This window comes from Rana temporaria, chromosome 4 (assembly GCF_905171775.1).
Source record: "Rana temporaria chromosome 4, aRanTem1.1, whole genome shotgun sequence".
Taxonomy (NCBI): domain Eukaryota; kingdom Metazoa; phylum Chordata; class Amphibia; order Anura; family Ranidae; genus Rana; species Rana temporaria.
The window spans coordinates 328,357,529-328,377,224 of record NC_053492.1 but is presented as its reverse complement, the minus strand read 5'-3'; the positions used below and the strand labels follow the sequence as shown (position 1 = coordinate 328,377,224).

The window sequence follows — 19,696 nt, the reverse complement described above, 5'->3', positions numbered from 1 at the left end:
TCCTCCCCCCGTTCCCCTCTCCATGCAGGAGGCACAGATCATAGTTCTGCCCAAGCCGGGTAAAGACCCACAGTATCCGGAATCTTATAGACCTATTTCGTTATTACCAGTAGACATTAAGATTTTGGCTAAAATATTATCATCCAGACTAAAATCCTTTCCCTGATCCACCCAGACCAAACCGGGTTTATGCCGGGAAAGAATACTGCAATGAATATCAGACGTTTGTTCATGAATATTCAGGCCCAACACGAGAATGTAGGTACTTGGGTGGTGGTTGCCCTGGACACGGCCAAAGCATTTGATTTAGTCGAGTGGATATATCTGTGGGAGTGCCTGAAAAACTATGGGTTCGGCCCTAACTATATCAGATGGGTACAGCTCTTATATCAGACCCCCAAGGCTAGGATCTTTGTGAACGGCTGGCTCTCGGACCAGATCTCCCTGGAACGGGGGACAAGGCAAGGGTGCCCACTATCGCCTTTACTATATGCCCTGGCGGTGGAACCACTGGCTATTGCCATTAGAATGAGCCCAGAAGTGATCGGTCTCAAAAAGGGGGACACATGGGACAAGATAGGCCTACAGTGCCTTGCGAAAGTATTCTGCCCCCTTGAACTTTGCAACCTTTTGCCACATTTCAGGCTTTAATCATAAAGATATAAAACTGTAGTTTTTTTTTTTAAATCAACAACAAGTGGGACACAATCATGAAGTGGAACGAAATTTATTGGATATTTCAAACTTTTTTAACAAATAAAAAACTGAAAAATTGAGCGTGCAAAATTATTCAGCCCCTTTACTTTCAGTGCAGCAAACTCTCTCCAGAAGTTTAGTGAGGATCTCTGAATGATCCAATGTTGACCTAAATGACTAATGATGATAAATAGAATCCACCTGTGTGTAATCAAGTCTCTGTATAAATGCACCTGCACTGTGATAGTCTCAGAGGTCTGTTTAAAGCGCAGAGAGCATCATGAAGAACAATGAACACACCAGGCAGGTCCGAGATAAGCTTGTGGAGAAGTTTAAAGCCGGATTTGGATACAAAAAGATTTCCCAAGCTTTAAACATTGCAAGGAGCAATGTGCAAGCGATAATATTGAAATGTAAGGAGTATCAGACCACTGCAAATCTACGAACACCTGGCCGTCCCTCTAAACTTTCAGCTCATACAAGGAGAAGACTGATCAGAGATGCAGCCAAGAGGCCCATGATCACTCTGGATGAACGGCGACAGCCCCATCATTGAGGGACTGGAAAAGGGAGGTAAATACCGCTCTACCATACAGGAAGTTAATATATGTCCACAGGGGACGACCACAGAAATTCTCCAGTGTATTGGATAGGTGGCTGGAAGACGGGGAAACGTGCACTGCATAAGTCAATAGGCACGTAGCTCGCCACTGTCTAGTGGAATAGAGATGGAGGGTAGGAATGCTATCCAATTTATATCAATGCACAGGTCACTGCTTATTGTCCGATTTCAGATGGGTTGGGGTGTAGATTGTGTATTTATCTGTTCTCAATAGTAGATACAATTGCAGTTCCCCCTTTTTTTTTTCTCTCTACTATTATTTTGTTTTTATCTTTTTTTTTTCTTTATTAGTTGCTGTTCTGCTATACCCATGTATTCTTGAGTATGTACATGCCACAAGGTTGGAATGGTATATTATGTGAAAATGTAACATGTATCTGTTGAATAATTGGACACTGTTGGTCCACGTTGATGTATATGCATATGCTTTGATTGCATCTCAATAAACTTGGAATTTTGGGGAAAAAAATAGGTCCTTCAACTGACAATATTTCCATGCTGCCATTGTTACTTCCCCCAACTTCTGTACCAATTCTCCCATTGAAAGCATTTTCCCTTGTGGTGCAATTCATGCACAATTTCCCTTCCCCTCCCTTCCCCAAGACTCTAGACTTCCCTTCTCTTCCCCTGGAGGAAACCAGGGGAATCCCTCTAGGGGTGATATTGGGGGGGCAACCCTTCCTGTATCATTCATTCTGTCCCATATAGTTAATGTTGTTTTTGTCAAGGGCGATACATACTCCGACAGCCCCCTATAGGGGTTGGAATCCAGGGAGTGCCCGCCAGATTCCTTCCTGCTAGTGTTTTATCCAAGGGTACCCAAAGTTTACTTGCCGAGTCGTGATACCAGTTCATTATACGGACCAGGGCATGGGCGTCCGCTCCATAGGGCAAGCTAGGGCATTCGCCCCCCCCTGGAATCAGTAGTAAAGCACTGTCATTTAGCCGCGGCCGCCGATTGTCACTGTGTGTGTGTGTCTCTGTGTCTCATGTATGTTAGCGACACACTGTTACACATTTAGCAGCGGCAGCCGCCGCTCGCACCTGCGCCGCTGATTGTCACTGTGTGTGCCTCTCTCTCATGTATGTCAGCGCCGGCCCGCAGCATATCAAGTCAGTCAGTCAGTCTATGTTCCGCTCTGCTTCCGCCCCTTGTTTTCCGGCCAGCCAATAGATGAAGATGATTGCTGAGCCGCTCACTCCCCCTAACCTTACAGTCTAGCCCGGTGCTCGTCCTGGCGGCGTGACGTCACTAACGCTGGGAGGGGTCGGGGATCATCGTGGGACTGATGGGAGGAGCGCAGAGAGCTGTACCAAGAGGAGCCAGCACCGCTGTTTAGGCAAGTTTAACACAACACATGTGCACACACTTGTAAAATGGCTCAGTGAGGCTCGATACTCGAACAATAACAATCACAACTGCATATAGTAAAAATCAAAGTGTATAATTAATTACCAACCAAGTGTATTACCATGCAGCAGGTCAGGTGTGTTCTTTAGTGCATTGGGGAGCCATTAAAAAAAATGTCAGTGCAAACATTAATACGTACAAAGTGCGCCAAAATGTGTGTTGCATTACTGCACTGCAAAGCCAGCCTGGTTTTACTGACTTCCCTTCTGAAAATACTAGTTTCTTGGCTGGAAAGCCACCAGAGACAGCCAAACAACTAGCGCTTTAAGGGGATTGGCAACAAAAACCTTTACATTTTTCTTTGTATATATACCCTTAAAATGCCAGGAGGGTGCAGTGGTCATAGTAACTCATGTATTAATGTCAGTGCAGGACATTAATACGAGTTACTATGACCAGTGCAGGACATTTACCCCCCGGCCGCCATGCTGTATATTAAAAAAATCTTCCGACTGATGCCATACGGAATGATGCAGTCTGAAGATTATTAACTGTAATGACTGATTTTTGTAATATGCGGCGGGGGGAGGGGGATAAATGTCTTGCACTGGTCATAGTAACTCATGTATTAATGTCCTGCACTGGTAACGGTCACTGATGAATGATTTTACTGGTCACTGATGAATGATTTTACTGGCCACTGTCAATGATGAATGATTTTACTGGCCACTGTCACTGATGAATGATTTTACTGGCCACTGTCACTGATGAATGATTTTACTGGCCACTGTCACTGATGAATGATTTTACTGGCCACTGTCACTGATGAATGATTTTACTGGCCACTGTCACTGATGAATGATTTTACTGGCCACTGTCACTGATGAATGATTTTACTGGCCACTGTCACTGATGAATAATTTTACTGGTCACTGTCACTGATGAATGATTTTACTGGTCACTGTCACTGATGAATAATTTTACTGGTCACTGATGAATGATTTTACTGGTCACTGTCACTGATGAATGATTTTACTGGTCACTGTCACTGATGAATGATTTTACTGGCCACTGTCACTGATGAATGATTTTACTGGTCACTGATGAATGATTTTACTGGCCACTGTCACTGATGAATAATTTTACTGGTCACCGATGAATGATTTTACTGGTCACTGTCACTGATGAATGATTTTACTGGTCACTGTCACTGATGAATGATTTTACTGGCCACTGTCACTGATGAATGATTTTACTGGTCACTGATGAATGATTTTACTGGTCACTGTAAAATGATTTTACTGGTCACTGATGAATTAATTTACTGGTCACTGATGAATGATTTTACTGGTCACTGATGAATGATTTTACTGGTCACTGATTAATTAATTAATTTTTTATTCTCATGCGTGATTATGTAGACAGGGCTGGGGGCCCCAGTGCCTATAATGCTCTTAAGATGGCACTGACTTGACTTGCCCCCTGTGTTGCAATGCCTGCCTGTGTAAATGTATGCCGCAGTGCCAGCTCCTCCCACAGGTGCGTGACGTGCAGTGGCTAAGACGAGAGAGAATACGCTGCCAGCCCCTCTTCTTCATGACATTGTCAAAAAGGGATCGAGCATTGATGACTTTAAAATGATGCCCCCCCTGAAAAAAGTTCAGCGGACGCCCATGGACCAGGGCCATGGCTCTGTAGTACCACACTATATCTGGTAGGCCTACCCCTCCCTCCCCCTTTGATCTCCTCAAGATTTCATATGCCAACCTAGGGTGTTTATCTCCCCATACAAAAGTCAAAAAGGCCCTGCTTAGTTGTTTAAAAAATATTTGTGGGAGGGTTATGGGGATGGTATGTACGACATAAATAAGCCTAGGGATGACACTCATTTTAAGCACGTTTACCCTGCCAAACCACGTCAGGGTGAGGCTTCTCCACTTCTTCAGGTCTTCTAATATAGATAAAACCAGGGACCCGTAGTTTAGATCGTATAGACGTTTTAAATCTGTAGTTATATATATCCCTAGGTACGATAGGGAGTTTAAACACCATACAAAGGGGAATAATCACTGCAGCTTTTTCCTCATCCTTACAGGCACATGAACTGGCATCAACATTGACTTTTCAATATTTATTTTAAAGTTTGATATAAGACTAAATTTCTCTATCTCCATCATCAATTCTGTCATGGACTCCTGAGATGAGGAAAGATTCAACAATAGGTCATCTGCATAAGCTGATATCTTATGCTCTGTTGACCCAATACCTATCACCTTGATCCTACTATTCCCCCTGATTGTACGCAAGAAAGGTTCCAGTACCATAGCAAATAGTAGTGGGGACAGTGGACACCCCTGTCTCGTCGCATTACGTATCTCAAAATATTCTGACAGTCTACCATTAACTTTCACTCTTGCTCTGGGGTTTGCATACAATGCCATCACTCATCCCATAGTCCGTTCTTTCAGGCCCATCTCCCTCAGAACTCCAACCATAAATCCCCATCCCACTCTATCAAAAGCTTTCTCCGCATCTATTGAAATTACCACACTCGGAGTTTGATTTGGTCCTTTATACATCCAGTGTAGTACATGCAGAGCTCGGATAGTATTATCCCTAGCCTCTCGGCCCTTCATAAACCCTGTTTGATCCAAATGGATCAATTTAAATATGTGATCCTGAAGTCTTAGGGCCAAGGATTTAGATAGGAATTTAGTGTCTGAGTTCAGGAGGGAGATGGGCCTATAACTGGAGCAACACTGAGGGTCTTTCCCCTCTTTTGGGATAATCGTCACAAATGCCAGCAATGCCTCTGGAGGCAGCGGTTTGGATATTGATACAGAATTAAGATGTCTACAGAGAGGGGCTTGCAGAATTGAGGCAAACTTCTTGTAATACATATTTGTAAAGCCGTCAGGTCCCGGACTTTTACCTAGTGCTGAGGCCACAATCACTCCCCCTAATTCTTCCATAGAAATAGCTTTTTCCATTTCCTCTAGGGCCTCCTTCGGTATAGTCCGTAGTCCTGAGGCTTTCAAATATTCTCGTATCCTATCCTCATGTCTGCTGTCCACTCCCTCCCCAGAGGCCGAGTCTATATTTTGAATAGAGATGAGTAAAAGCGATGAAACTCTCCTGCTATCGCTAGAGAGTCTACTATTTGCCTATTAACCCTTTTTATAGTATGTACATGGCGTAGTTCTTGTTGTTTCTTTACTTGTCTAGTAGGGTTGAGCGAACCCGAACTGTAAAGTTCGGGTTCGGTACGGACTTTGGGTTTTTCCCGAACCCGAATAGTTGGAAAAAGTCTGGGTTCGGGTTCGGAGTTCGGGTATGTTTTGGTGCGCTGCACGGCAGCCAATCGCCATTCGTGTTACTACTGTGACTGGGAACTGATCACAGCCATGCCTACTTATGGCATGGCTGTGATTGGCCAGTGGAGCATGTGACCCATCATGTGACGTGCCTCTATATTAGATAGAGGCACACAGCACAGATCGTCACTCTGCTTCACTCTAGATAGGGAAAGGCTGCTGGAATCTGCTGCTTAGGGAAAGTCTTATGTGTATCTGGCTCGTTTTCACTGTATTTCACTTATGTGAGGGAAAGGTTGCTGAATCTGCTCAGGGAAAGTGTTTGGTCTATGCTGTTATACTGCTCCAGAAATATCAAGAAGCACACTTTATTTCTTTGATATCTGCATCATCTTATGGCATCTGGCTCGTTGTCACTGCTTCACTTATGTGAGGGAAAGGTTGCTGAATCATAGGGACAGTTTTAGGTGTATGTTGCTCCAGAAATATCAACAAGCACTCTATTCCTGTGACATCTGCTGTGCTTCATATAGTTTAGGAATTTTGTTCAACTATAGGGGCAGTTTGCAATCTATAGGTGACTCTGAATATTTCAACAGCACTACACCTGCCACACCACCTGTGCACCTGTGATATACTGTGTTTCTGTCAAGTACATAGTCACTAGGCATGTGCATTTCGTTTCGTTCCGAATCGAAATTCGGACACATTTTTCATTATTCGGACATTCGGATGCATACGAGTTCCCGAATTGCAATATTAATGAATTTACCGAATCCGAACGAACGTTTTCGATTACGAATCGAAAACCCGCGGACGAAATTCGATCGGAATTCGAAAAAATAAAAAAAATAAAATTCGATCGGAATTCCAAAAAAAAAATAAAAAATCGAATTGAATTCGAAAACACATTCTATTCGAAAAGAGACTATTTGTTTTCGAATCCGGTTGAAATATTTTCGAATTCGACCGGATTTTTCGAAATTCGGTCGAAAACTAACTAATTCCGAAAACGGTTGAAATATTTTCGAATTCGACCGGATTTTTCGAAATTCGGTCGAAAACGAACGAATTCCGAAAACGAATTTAACACATGTAACGAATCTAACTTAACGAAATTAATTAAATAACGAATTAAAACGAAACAAATTTTTCCCTTTTGCACATGCCTAAGGCACACGATAGAATCCATCCGCTGAAAAATCCCAGCAAATGGGTTTCAGCGGATAGATCCTATGGTGTGTACACTCCAGCGGATCTGTTTCCGCTGATATTTCTCCCCTGGGATGGATTCCAGCAGATCGAATATTTGCTGACATGCCAAACAAATCCATCTGCTGGAATCCATCCCAACAGATGGATCCGCTGGTCTGTATAGACTCACCGGATCCATCCGTCCGAAGGGATCCCCCGCATGCGTCGTAATGATTTGACGCATGCGTCGTAATGATTTGACGCATGCGTGGAATTCCTTATATGACAGCGTCGCGCACGTCGCCGCGTCATAATCGCGGCGACGGCGCGACACGTCATCGCCAGAGGATTTCGGCGCGGATTTCAATGCGATGGTGAGTACACTCCATCGCATTAAAATCTGCTGAAATCCTCGAGAGGATTTATCCGCGGAAACGGTCCGCTGGACCGTATCCGCGGATAAATCCTCCCGTGTGTATGGGGCCTAATAGTCAGGGAGAGTTTGCTGAAATATTTTTTCTATGGTGGCAGTCAGGACTCTATAGGTCATATTAGTTGCATATGGTTCTTTATGAAGTCCTTGTAGGATTTCATTCTGAATACAATTACAAATGTACACTAAATTCCCTAAAACCCTTTACAGCAATAATTTTGAACAAAACTGTATGGACCTCGTCCTCAAAGGTCAAAAATCATTATAATTTTTATTTTAATTTTTTTATGTTATTTTAAGTTATTTCCCTATCCACATTTATTTCCAGAGTACTTTCCATGCTCTTCCCGACATTTTGCTGCCATTTGCAGCCCTCCAGCTCTTTCCCTTAGTTTTTTAGAGACATTTTTGTAGTCAAAAATCCGGGTCCCCGTTGACTTCAATGGGGTTCGGGTTCGGGTCAAAGTCCGGGTTCGGTCCCGAACCCGAACTTTTTTTTTCAAAGTCCGGGTTCGGGTCCGAACCCGAACATCCATGTGTCCGCTCAACTCTATTGTCTAGCCAATAACCTCCCACTCTTATTCCCCTGTTCATAAAAACGATGGGCAAAATATCTGTGTTTATTTTTGACTTCTCGATCTAAGAGTTGTTTTAAATCTATCAGAAATTTCTCCAGTCTCTGCTCATCCCCTGGTTCTAAATGGGCCTTATGTTTGATTTCCATTTTATGTATCTCTTCTAATAGCATGGCCATTAACCTTTGTCTTTCTCTTTTAATGCGAGATCCCATTGAAATTAACTCTCCTCTAATAACCGCGTTGTGGGCATCCCATACCACCTGGTCGGACACCCCCTCTGATGTGTTGTTCTCAAAATATGATATTAATGTACAGGAGAGAGATTCCACATTCTGTTTATCATCCAAAATGGATTCATTTAATCTCCACGTTCTTTCCCTGTTTCCAATCGATAGCGGATTTACCGTTACACTGACTGGAGCATGATCAGATATGGTGATCGACTCTATGGTCGATGAGTCCACTTGGTTCAAATAGTATTGATCGATCAACACCATATCAATCCTTGAATAGACCCTATGCGTTTTTGAATAATAGCTATAATCTCTGTCCCGTTCATGCATCACTCTCCAGCAATCCACCAAATGCATGGCACAGAGGCGCTTTTTAACACATCTTAATGCCTTGTGTGATATGAATGTTTTCCCTGAGGAGGTGTCAAGGCCAGGTTCCAGGGTAATATTAAAGTCCCCTCCAATAACCAGTAAACCCTCTCTAAACAGCCTTCTTATGGCACAGTTCGTGCCAGAGACGACCCCTCTTATTACTTGAACCCCTCACATTATACAATATCATTTTCATTCTCCCTGCCATCTATTATACTTTCGGATACTCCCCTTAAAAGGCGGGTGAGGGGGGGTGGAGAGGAGGAAGATAGAGAGAGAGAGAGAGAGAGAGAGAGAGAGAGAGAGAGAGAGGGAGAGAGACAAGAAAAAAAAACACCATACAACACTTCTATCACCATTAACAGATAACCTGATATACCCCTGTATATATAAACCCTCCCTAAAAGGATGGTGACCCCAGACCCAACTTTCTCCTCCATCCATGTCCGAAGTCCCCCTCCCTTCCATCCCTGGCAGAAAACCAAGTCCCTCTCGGGACCTACCTATTGGAGGGAGAAAAAAAACATGCACCGAGCATCTCGTGCTCCCCGGGCATTTCTTTTCTTATATGCCTGTACCATTCGGTATTTTATACCAACTCAATTGGGGAAGAGCCAGAGAAGAAAGAAAAAAATAATAATTTGAGAAAATAGAGAAGGGACTTATTCTTTCCCTTTATTTATTTTCCTTCCGAGAGAAGCAAAGGGGGTAGATTCCCCCACCCTACAGCGATTTTAAGTAAAAAATGAGGGGAAGGATGCAGGTGGGAGACCAAAAGAGAGGAAGGGGGAAAAAAAAGAAGGGGGGTAGCATCTGTCACTTCACCTCCACACTCGGCAAAGGGAATCCTGAATAGCCCCTCTCTCCATCCCCGCGATCTCCCTTGCTCAGTGCTCGAGAGTGCTCGAGAGCCTCCCAGCTGGCTCCAGCAGAGCACACTCGTAACGCAGGCGGGGCGCCCAGGCGGGGGATATCTCTGTTAAGTCAGCTAGTTACCGATGTTTGTCTCCAGAGACCCTCCGACATAATCACACCAGATGGACGGCTCAGGCTAGTTTCCTGTGTAGAGGTTTAACGCCCGGGAGAGCCCGCAGGAGCTCACTGCCTCACACTGCTGCTCGGCGCCATGTTGTGGCTCCTCCCCCTATTATCCATAGGAGTTGACACAATCCTGCTATAGGTTACATACATAAACTGAATAATAGAGTGTGGTGCTGCGCTGTAGTAAAATAGGTGGAAGATAAGGAATAAGATGAAGATATCACAAATGAATAAAACCAACATGAACCACTCTCCTAGTAAGTGCAAAATAATAATAATAATGTGGAACGATGAAATGACATCCAAAGATCAAACAAATATATAAGTGATACATTATCAAATGGTAAATGGCACAACGTGGATGACAAAAAATATTAATATGAAACAAAATCACTCATCAAACGGTGAATATAAGTACTACTCATAAATATAACATAAGAAGTCCATATAAAGTCTTTAGAAACAATGAATCAAAAAAAGTGACGAATGCTTCCACTGTGCGATAAATAAATGAAAAGAACATGTGTCTCTTCTTTTAGTGCTGTGACACTGCAAATTGGCCTCTCACCTTACTGCTTACTGGTAACAGCGTGTGAATGATCTGATGGTCTCCAGTGGCTACAGATGGTCCTCCTCTCTCACATAGAGTATGTAAACTTTGGGGTCACCCACTCTTTAATCCAGTGTGTAACTCGTGTGTAGCTCGTTAGGGGGGATGTAAACTCTTCTCTAGGTATCCTAAGTCTGGGGATTCTCCCAGACTCGTCCGAGTGATATGTACAGTAGAAAGAAAGGATACTCCTATAGCGTAGTAGCATTTAAAAAAAAATATTAATAAAAATATCAAGTGCTACTCACATAAATACAGAAATAAACAGCATAAAATCCATGAGCAGCGAGCTCGTATTCCCGTGTCACTTCCGGGGGGCACGTCAACCAATTCCGACACGTATCGTCATGTCCATGATGTGACTTCATTAGGGGATACAGATATACTCTCACACACCAAGGACTCAACATAGAGTTAGATTTGAACTGTTTCATCAATGATTTTTGACCTAATTTTGTACTATTCATTCATATTCTTTTTTCTTATTATTTTTTTTTAAATAGTAAAAAAAAAAGTTATTTATTTTTCCTTTATTTTATTATTATTTTTTTATTTTTTATTTTACTTTACTATATTTTTACATTTTTTATTTGATGTCTCTTGATTCCTGTTTTGTTACATCCTTTATGAGTTATTCTCCATTTTAGGGCTTAGGGCTGCTTCTTTATCAGCCCTGCCGTATCACATTGGTTGATAGAGGCCACCATTTTAAGCACTCCGTGCAGCTCACCCTCATTAGGATTCTCATTCAAATTGACATATCCTCATTTACGGTTCAGCAGATAGATTCTATTTTGCCAGCCACTATCCATACTTTCTATATCTGTAGATGGGTAGCATCGTCTTTGCTACCTATATCCATGGCTCTTTACTCATTTCACTTCCATACATCCTGTAGGTGCTATTTTTAAATATTTTTATTTTAATTTATGTATTTTAACTTTTTTGCATCTCTCCCAGTGTCCCTGGTTTATTATCACCCCCCAGACATCCACTAGTTGATCTTATAACCTTTGGTCTTTGGTTTAATCATCCCATATACCATCAGTACATTAGAGTGAGTCTTTATCATCCAGTTTATTACATATGGAACCTCTGAGAAAATGACCACCATATTTCCAGAATGTTGGACTTTGAGAAAATGTCTGCTTCATTTTATATACAAGACCTTTGGAAAATGTCCGCCACAATGTATTTGAATGGGAGCTGCGAGAAAATGCCCGCTGTGCCATATGCTTTAATGAGACTATTAAAGGACATACTGTGTGCCAGTCTATATCCCCTAAAGATGTCACATGGACATGAGAATACACATCGGGACTGGTTGACAGGCACACCCAAAGTGATGCAGGAATACATGCTCGCTGCTAGTGGATTTTATGCTGTTTATTTCTGTATTTATGTGAGTAGCACTTGATATTTTTATTAATACTGTAGTTTTAAATGCTACTACACTATATGAGTATCCTTTCCTTCTACATATCACTTGAGTGAGTCTGGGAGGATCCCTAGACTAAGGCCTAGTACACACGATAGGATTTATCCGCGGATACGGTCCTCCGGACCGTTTCCGCGGATAAATCCTCTGAGGATTTTGATCCGATGGAGTGTACACACCATCGGATCGAAATCCGCGCCGAATTGCCATTGCGATGACGTGTCGCGCCGTCGCCGCGATGATGACGCGGCGACGTGCGCGACGCTGTCATATAAGGAATTCCACGCATGCGTCGAATCATTACGACGCATGCGAGGGATGGGTTCGGACGGATCTATCCGGTGAGTCTGTACAGACCACCGGATCGATCCGCTGGAGCCGATTCCAGCGGATAGATTTCTTAGCATGCTAAGAAATTTTTATCCTCTGGAAATCGGTCGGCCCGAAATATATCCGCGGATAAATATCCGCTGGATCGTACACACCAGCGAATCTATCCGCTGAAACCGATCCGCGGATCAATTTCAGCGGATCGATCCTCTCATGTGTACGGGGCCTTAGGATACCTTGAGAAGAGTTTACATCTCCCCTAATGTGCCACACACCGGATTAAAGAGAGGGTGACCCCAAAGTTTACATGCTCTATGTGAGAGAGGAGGACCATCTGCAGCCACTGGATCCCATCAGATCATTTACACCCGCTGTTTCCTTACAGTAGTATGGTGAGGGGCCAATTTGCACAGAGGTATCGCTGTACTAAAAGAAGAGACACATGTTCTTTTAATTTAATTATCGCACGGTTGAAGCATTTATCACGTTTTCTGTTTCTAAAGACTGTATATGGACTTTGTATGTTATATTTATGAGTAGCACTTATACTCACCGTTTGATGAGTGATTTTGTTTCATATTAATATTTTTTGTCATCCACTTTGTGCCATTTACTATTTGATGATTTATTACTTATATACTTGTTTGATTTGTGGATGTCATGTCATCATTATTATTTTGCACTTAATAGGAGAGTGGTTCATATTGGTTTTATTCATTTGTGATATCTTCATCTTATTCCTTATCTACCACCCATTTCACTTCAGCACTGCACCACACACTATTATTCATTCATTTCAGGGTCACAGATTTTTTCCTATCAGTGTTTGAAGCAGTACATTTCTTACTTTAAAGGGGTTGTAAAGGTTTGTTTTTTTTATTTTCTAAATAGGTTACTTATATACTTGCTAGTGCACCAGCTAGTGCATTGTTGGTACACCTACCTTTTCCTTCAATTTCCCTTCTAATTTTTTTTTCTTTGTTTTCTTTGTCTGAATTTCTCACTTCCTGTTCCTCCTCAGTAAGGTGTTCAGTAAGCTGTTCTAAATGACTTTCCACCGCTCGGGTGATGGTGGAAAGCTTACTGAGGAGAAACAGGAAGTGAGAAATTCAAACAAAGAAAAAAAACATTTAGAAGGGGAATGGAAGGAAAAGGTAAGTGAACCAACAATGCACTAGCTTAAAGGAACCAATTTATAAAATAAAAGACGAACCTTTACACACCCTTTAAGTGATAGCACAAGTGCATTTTTCTTGTACATAGATAAACTATTGTGAGATTCCCTGTTTAGCAACTATGGATGGAATTATGTTATACAATATGTAGTGATAAGCCATACATACCAGGGTTTGTCAAAAGAACAGTATTGACCATTTTCTTAGCTTATAGGCAAAGGATTGTCAAACAAATGGCATGAACATATACCAATGAAATTACTTTTTTTTTTAAATTACAACTGGCAGGGAACAGCAATTTTATTAAAGTGTTACACCGTTTACGACCTTCCATCCCATCCAAGACAGCTTATCGACACTCCAACCAACAGGACCCGATCCATCCCATTCCCAGAATAAGACGAGACACAGCTCTGTGCTTTCTGGTTTCAAAATGAAGACAACTTTAATGGTTCAACTCTCAGCTTTTATACAGTTTTCAAGGCACATGAACAATTAAACTCTCCACCCACACCCTGGGGGGCTTCAATACACCTTCAGATGGATAATTGCCAAACATTCTAGACATCTCGGCGCCGGGCTATAATTATCCTGACCTAATCACTGCACATTACTTCATTAACAGAACTCAAACAAAACACCATCACACAATGATCTCTTCTCAATCCACATCCCTAGACAGACGTTCTGTCTCCGCATACAGCTTGACAGAAAGGTATTCATACCTCTGAGCATCAATAGGCTTTAAACCGTGATCACACAATGAAAGGTCTTCCAGAAGCCTGAGTCAATTAGCATGTCACTAGCCAGGGCTAATCATAGAAATTAGTCACTATTGACTGGTTGGGTCACAATTAACCAACAACTTGCAATATCTCAAGATCCTGCAATATGAACTATCAGTGATGTCCCCTGTCCTGTAATTTAGGATATAATTTCTCAGTCACCCTATGGCCCTATCGGACATAAGATGACCCTAGACATAAGACTCCTTGGTGACGCCGGTACAGGAGTACCCCTCATCCTTACAAAGTCTCTGTTTGTCCCGGGTCATTCCGTTACAGTTGCTAAAGGCAAAACTTTTTTTTTTGGATAGAGAGACGGAATAAAATCCCTGTCAAGTTTTATTGCTGTTTGTGCATTAGGGCAACTCACCATCTTTATTTTTTCTGCTTAAAAGTAAAATTAAAAGAAAATCCAACATTCTGAATCAAAACAATAATATATGGGTCATCTTCCAATGTGGCCATTCGTTTTTGTGACCCTGGTGACACCCTGGGATTCTCTCACTTTGGAGGGATTTTCTGTCACTTGCTGTTTAAGTATGGGACAAGGATTGAAGGGAAATCTCCCCAATGGAATACAGATGGCAACAAAAAAATATTGACAGGGGTTATAACTCTCCCTTACTCTATCCAAAAATGAAAAAAAAGAAATGTTTTTCCTTTAGTGAAATTTTAAAAATCCAAAACTCCATTAAATAACATGAATGGGGGATGCACTGACCCTGTCTGTGAAGTGGCTTATCTGTATAATATATAACTCACTGCAGGAAAACTGACATTTACAAAGAACAAATTGTATTTAAATTGCCCTAAAAATGAAAAGAAAAAAGTGTGAAGGCTCTCTCAAAAATACTTTTTTTCTGAACATTCGTCTGACTGACCAGTTAGGCTATATTTACACTTCACTTTTGGGGGTGGAGGGGGGGAGTAGAGGCATTCTTTCTTCTCCTTTCAGCTCCTCCTTTTCCATTTCTACCTTGAGTATACATAGATTCCTCTCAGCAGCCTCCAACAATAAGAATGATGGTATATCAAGGGGTGTCAGACGTCTATGCTATGGCTGAATTGGAGAAGAGGGTTTGCACAGGATGGTGCAGATTAGGGGCACCAAATATCTGCAACCTTGCTATTATTCTGCCAACCCCACCTTACCAGATGTAGCAATGAACAGGCAGGTATTACTGCCCAGCTGCTAGAGTAAGGTGACCAGATTTTTAAAATGAAATCCGGGGACATATTTTTCCTTTCTAGTAATGGTGGCAATCAGCGACTCTCTGCCCGTCGCCGTCCGCCTCACAGCCTGTCAAGTCTCACTCTCCGGGCCCCGGCTACTACTGGGTGGGGAGCGGAGGAAGATCACTCCACCAGGGAAGGCAAGGATATAAACAGGCAGGCGGCTGGCCAGGACTTGAGCCAAGGCAGAAGAACATGCAAGTGGAGATGAATGGGCATGCGCCCGAAACTGAAGAAATATTCCCCTCGCTCCGACCAGCACATGATCATCAGAAAGGGGCACAGATAATGGAAAAAAATACACCCCCCCCCCCCCCCAAGCTAGTAGGAGCGGCGGAGTGGAGGTGTGTAATTCTTTTTTTTTTTATTCTGCACTGAATGTCTTTAAAATTGCCTCAGCCCCAGTTCAAATCCAATCCGGGTACATAACCGGGGACAGGCTTGGTCCGGGACAGTGTCCTCAATCCGGGGACTGTCCCCTGAAACCGGGGATGTCTGGTCACCCTATGCTAGAGTGCTAAAAAAAATACACCTCACCACCCCCCACATCCAGCACTTAAATGGCAGCTTGGCCAAACTGCTGGTTTTATAACTCCTACATTTGCAGCTGATAGATTCTGCCCCCATTTGGTGAGGTGAAATTCAGTGGGAGTTCCATCTGCTTGCAAACTGCCTGATCTGTAATAGGACAGTTGGATGGAACTTGACTTTGGCCATGCTGCAGCAGGCTTCACAAGCAGCCGAGCACCATCAATGAGTACATGTGTGAATATGGCATAAGTACAGGCTGGGTGAGCTGGGCTACTTTTCCCCACACTGGTGGCTGCACTGTATTGTCATCATTTTGGGAGGTGATAAGAATGGTGACAAAAATGCTTGCATCAGCGACACTGTAACAGTTACGACACTGTGCCAGTTGTGTTCCTGATAGAGCCCACACTGCATGGCATCATGGACAGGGCACTTAAGACAGAGCAGCAGCAGGATGAGGAGGATTTCTCAGGGTCCGCTCTATTCAGACATTGTCCCTTTGAGGACAAAGCAGGCCCAGAAGAAGGAGTATTGTTGCCATGTGGACGCTGAGACTGAAGATTATCTGGTTCAATCTTCCAGGGGTCAATTTAAGGCCTCCCAAACTTTGGGAGTAGCATATGGGTGGGGGGAGGCAGTTCAAGATAGTATCATCAGTATCATCCTCAGGTACCTTGAGAACCTGGGTTCCTCCGCATCTAGTAATTTGTGGCACACAGGCTCCCTCATACTCCAGAGCCTAGGACTAAGGGAGACGGTATGTTACTTACTGGCAACCCTCCAAGGAGAAAGTGGAAGAAATCATCCTGCACTCGCAGAAGAAGCAGAGGATGAAACATCTGGTGTATGCTCTAAACATCATGTATTTCCAAAAGCTGGCTGGATAGTGTTGGTGATAGATGTTGCAGCGGAGAAGGTGGTTGCCTGAGTGATGCCTTTATAAAATGTTTCTGCCCCCAGCACCCAGGGCTGTCTGCTGTCAGCAGTGGCTGCATCACATGGTGTTCAATTATGTGGGGACAAAAAGTCACTGCTGCAGATACTGCTGAATAGGTATTTGGGAGAACCTGCCACCCTCAACCTTTTTTTTTTATCTTTTCCATATCTAATCTCTATGAGCACACCTAGCCACCATTAAAACCTCCTTCTATTGTTGTAAGCCTGCTACCAGGGCCGGCGCAACCACCAGGCGGACCAAGCGGCCGCTTGGGGCGGGCAGGTCCGCAGCCTGGGATGGGGCGGAAAGATGATTTTTTTTTTTATTGTCCGGACTCCCGCAGACTCGCAAGCGGCGGGCGCGCTGCACACAGCCGCAGAGTCCGGTCCGCGGCGGCGGCGATCTATAGTGGTGGTAGGCACGGCTCAGGCTGCCTGCGTCCAATAGCAGGCTCCACCGCTGCGGCGCCGTCCTCCTAGCCTTTCCCCTAAAGAAGGCGACGGCAGCCCCAGAGCATGGCGGGAGTTGTAGTTCTCCAACAGAGCACAGGCACACAGACTTCACTTGGCCCTCTGGTGCCTGTGCTCTGCAGTGACTACAACTCCCAGATTGCACTGCAGGGCACTCAGAGAGAGGGAGAACGTCACATGTTGCTTCTCTCGGTTCACGATTGTCCCGCCTCCTGCTCTCCGCTCTGTGAAAGGTAGGAGTGGAGAGGGAAGGGAGGAAAATATATGGAAATGTGATGGATGGGGTGTGGGGGGCAGTGCTGTGTGTGTGTGTGGGGGGGCAGTGCTGTGTGTGGGGGGGCAGTGCTGTGTGTGTGTGGGGGGCAGTGCTGTGTGTGTGTGGAGGGCAGTGCTGTGTGTGGGGGGGGTAGCGCTGTGGGGGGACAGTGCTGTGTGTGGGGGGCAGTGCTGTGTGTGTGTGTGGGGGGGGGTAGTGCTGTGTGTGTGTGGAGGGGGGGGATGTGTGATGGGGAAATACTGTGTGGGGGGGGGGGGTATGTGATGGGGGGCAATAATGTGTGGGGGGATATGTGAAGGGGGGTGCATTACTGTGTGGGGGGATATGTGAAGGGGGGCATTACTGTGTGGGGGGATGTGTGAAGGGGGGGGGGCATTACTGTGTGGGGGGATATGTGAAGGGGGGTAATACTGTGTGGGGGGGATATGTGAAGGGGGGGCAATACTGTGTGGGGGGATATGTGAAGGGGGGGGCATTACTGTGTGGGGGGATATGTGAAGGGGGGGGGCATTACTGTGTGGGGGAATATGTGAAGGGGGGTAATTATTGAAAGAAATATTTTTGCAAGGGAGGTGGGTGGCCGTTGGGGGGGGGGGGGGGCGCCAAAATGGAGCTTCGCTTGTGTAGGCAGAAATCCTTGCACCGGCCCTGCCTGCTACCTTTACCGTCTTAAAATGGGGCAATACCTGTATCGGTGCCTGTGACAGACCCAACCAGGACAGGGGCTTTTGGAAAGGACTACAAGGTGGCCTCTTGACTACTCACTATGGGACCTGGCTTTTAATTGAACACTACTCTTTGGGAGGTGTGTGCCTGGGGGACCCTTGAAGTGGTCTTGCTTTGGATTCAAGTCCATATCTCCCCAAAACACATAGGCCTAGATTCACGTAGGGCGGCGTAAGTGTGGGCGGGCGTAGCGTATCGTATTTACGCTACGCCGCCGCAACTTAGAGAGGCAAGTGCTGTATTCACAAACCACTTGCGTCCTAAGTTATGGCGGCGTAGCGTAAATGTGCGGGCGTAAGCGCGCCTAATTCAAATTGTGAAGAAGTGGGCGTGTTTTATGTAAATAAAGCATGACCCCACGTAAATGACGTTTTGAATGAACGGCGCATGCGCCGTCTGTGGACGTATCCCAGTGCGCATGCGCACGTACGTTCGTGAATCGGCGTATCTATCTCATTTGCATATTCAACGCGGAAATCAACGGAAGCGCCACCTAGCGGCCAGCGTAAATATGCACCCAAGATACGACGGCGTAGGAGACTTACGCCGCTCGTATCTTGGCAGAATGTATGCGTAACTGATTCTATGAATCAGGCGCATACATACGACAGCGCTCATTCGGACTTACGACGGCGTATCTGGAGATACGCCGTCGTAAGTCTTTGAGAATCTGGGCCTATGTCTCTGGGGTTCTATGCCCCATTACCAACAATGACTGCTTCAGACTGTGAGACTCAGATGTTAATATGAACAGCTCAAAGCACTGGTGTCTCCTGATATAATTTATTTTTTTATAATTAGCAGTTTCTATAGATTTTTTTTCCACATAACAGCAAAAGAGATAAGATATCAAACAAGTGAGTGACAACATATATAGTGTTGTAGCACTACACCCGCAGGAGCCGCTGGTTGTTTTGGGATCGGCGTATTAAGTTACCTCTTACCGTTGTCTAGGGGTGAAGTTGATGAGTAGATTAGTAAGCGAATGTCCAGTCATCAAATAAAGGTTTTCTGAATGCTTTATTCTCGGCCCAACATGACCAACATCAACATGAGGTAGAGAGAAAAGGTTGATGAAGCAAGAGAACTTTGCAGTATCAGGCCTGGATATGAGAAAGAGCAATCCTGCTCTCAGTAGTAGTGAGTGCAGTTCGTCGCCACTCTAGCCAGAGTGGGTGAGGTGCCCCCGGACAGACTCCTGTCACGAGCCTGGCAGCCGAAGTGTCACTTTAGGTTGCTGGGAGGAACAGGTCTCTGCCACAGACCCGACTCTAGGGACTTCTGTCACAGGCCTAGTACTTGGATGAGCTAAATGAATCCTCCCAGTAGATTAGGTTAGGGTCACCGAGT

General features: G+C 44.3%; 1 protein-coding gene across 2 annotated transcripts in view; it reads right to left on the bottom strand.

Moving 5' to 3' along the window:
- LOC120937461 (protein unc-93 homolog A-like) overlaps positions 1-19,696 on the bottom strand; it is a 1,112,011-nt gene that overhangs the window by 328,711 nt on the left and 763,604 nt on the right. The window lies entirely within an intron of this gene.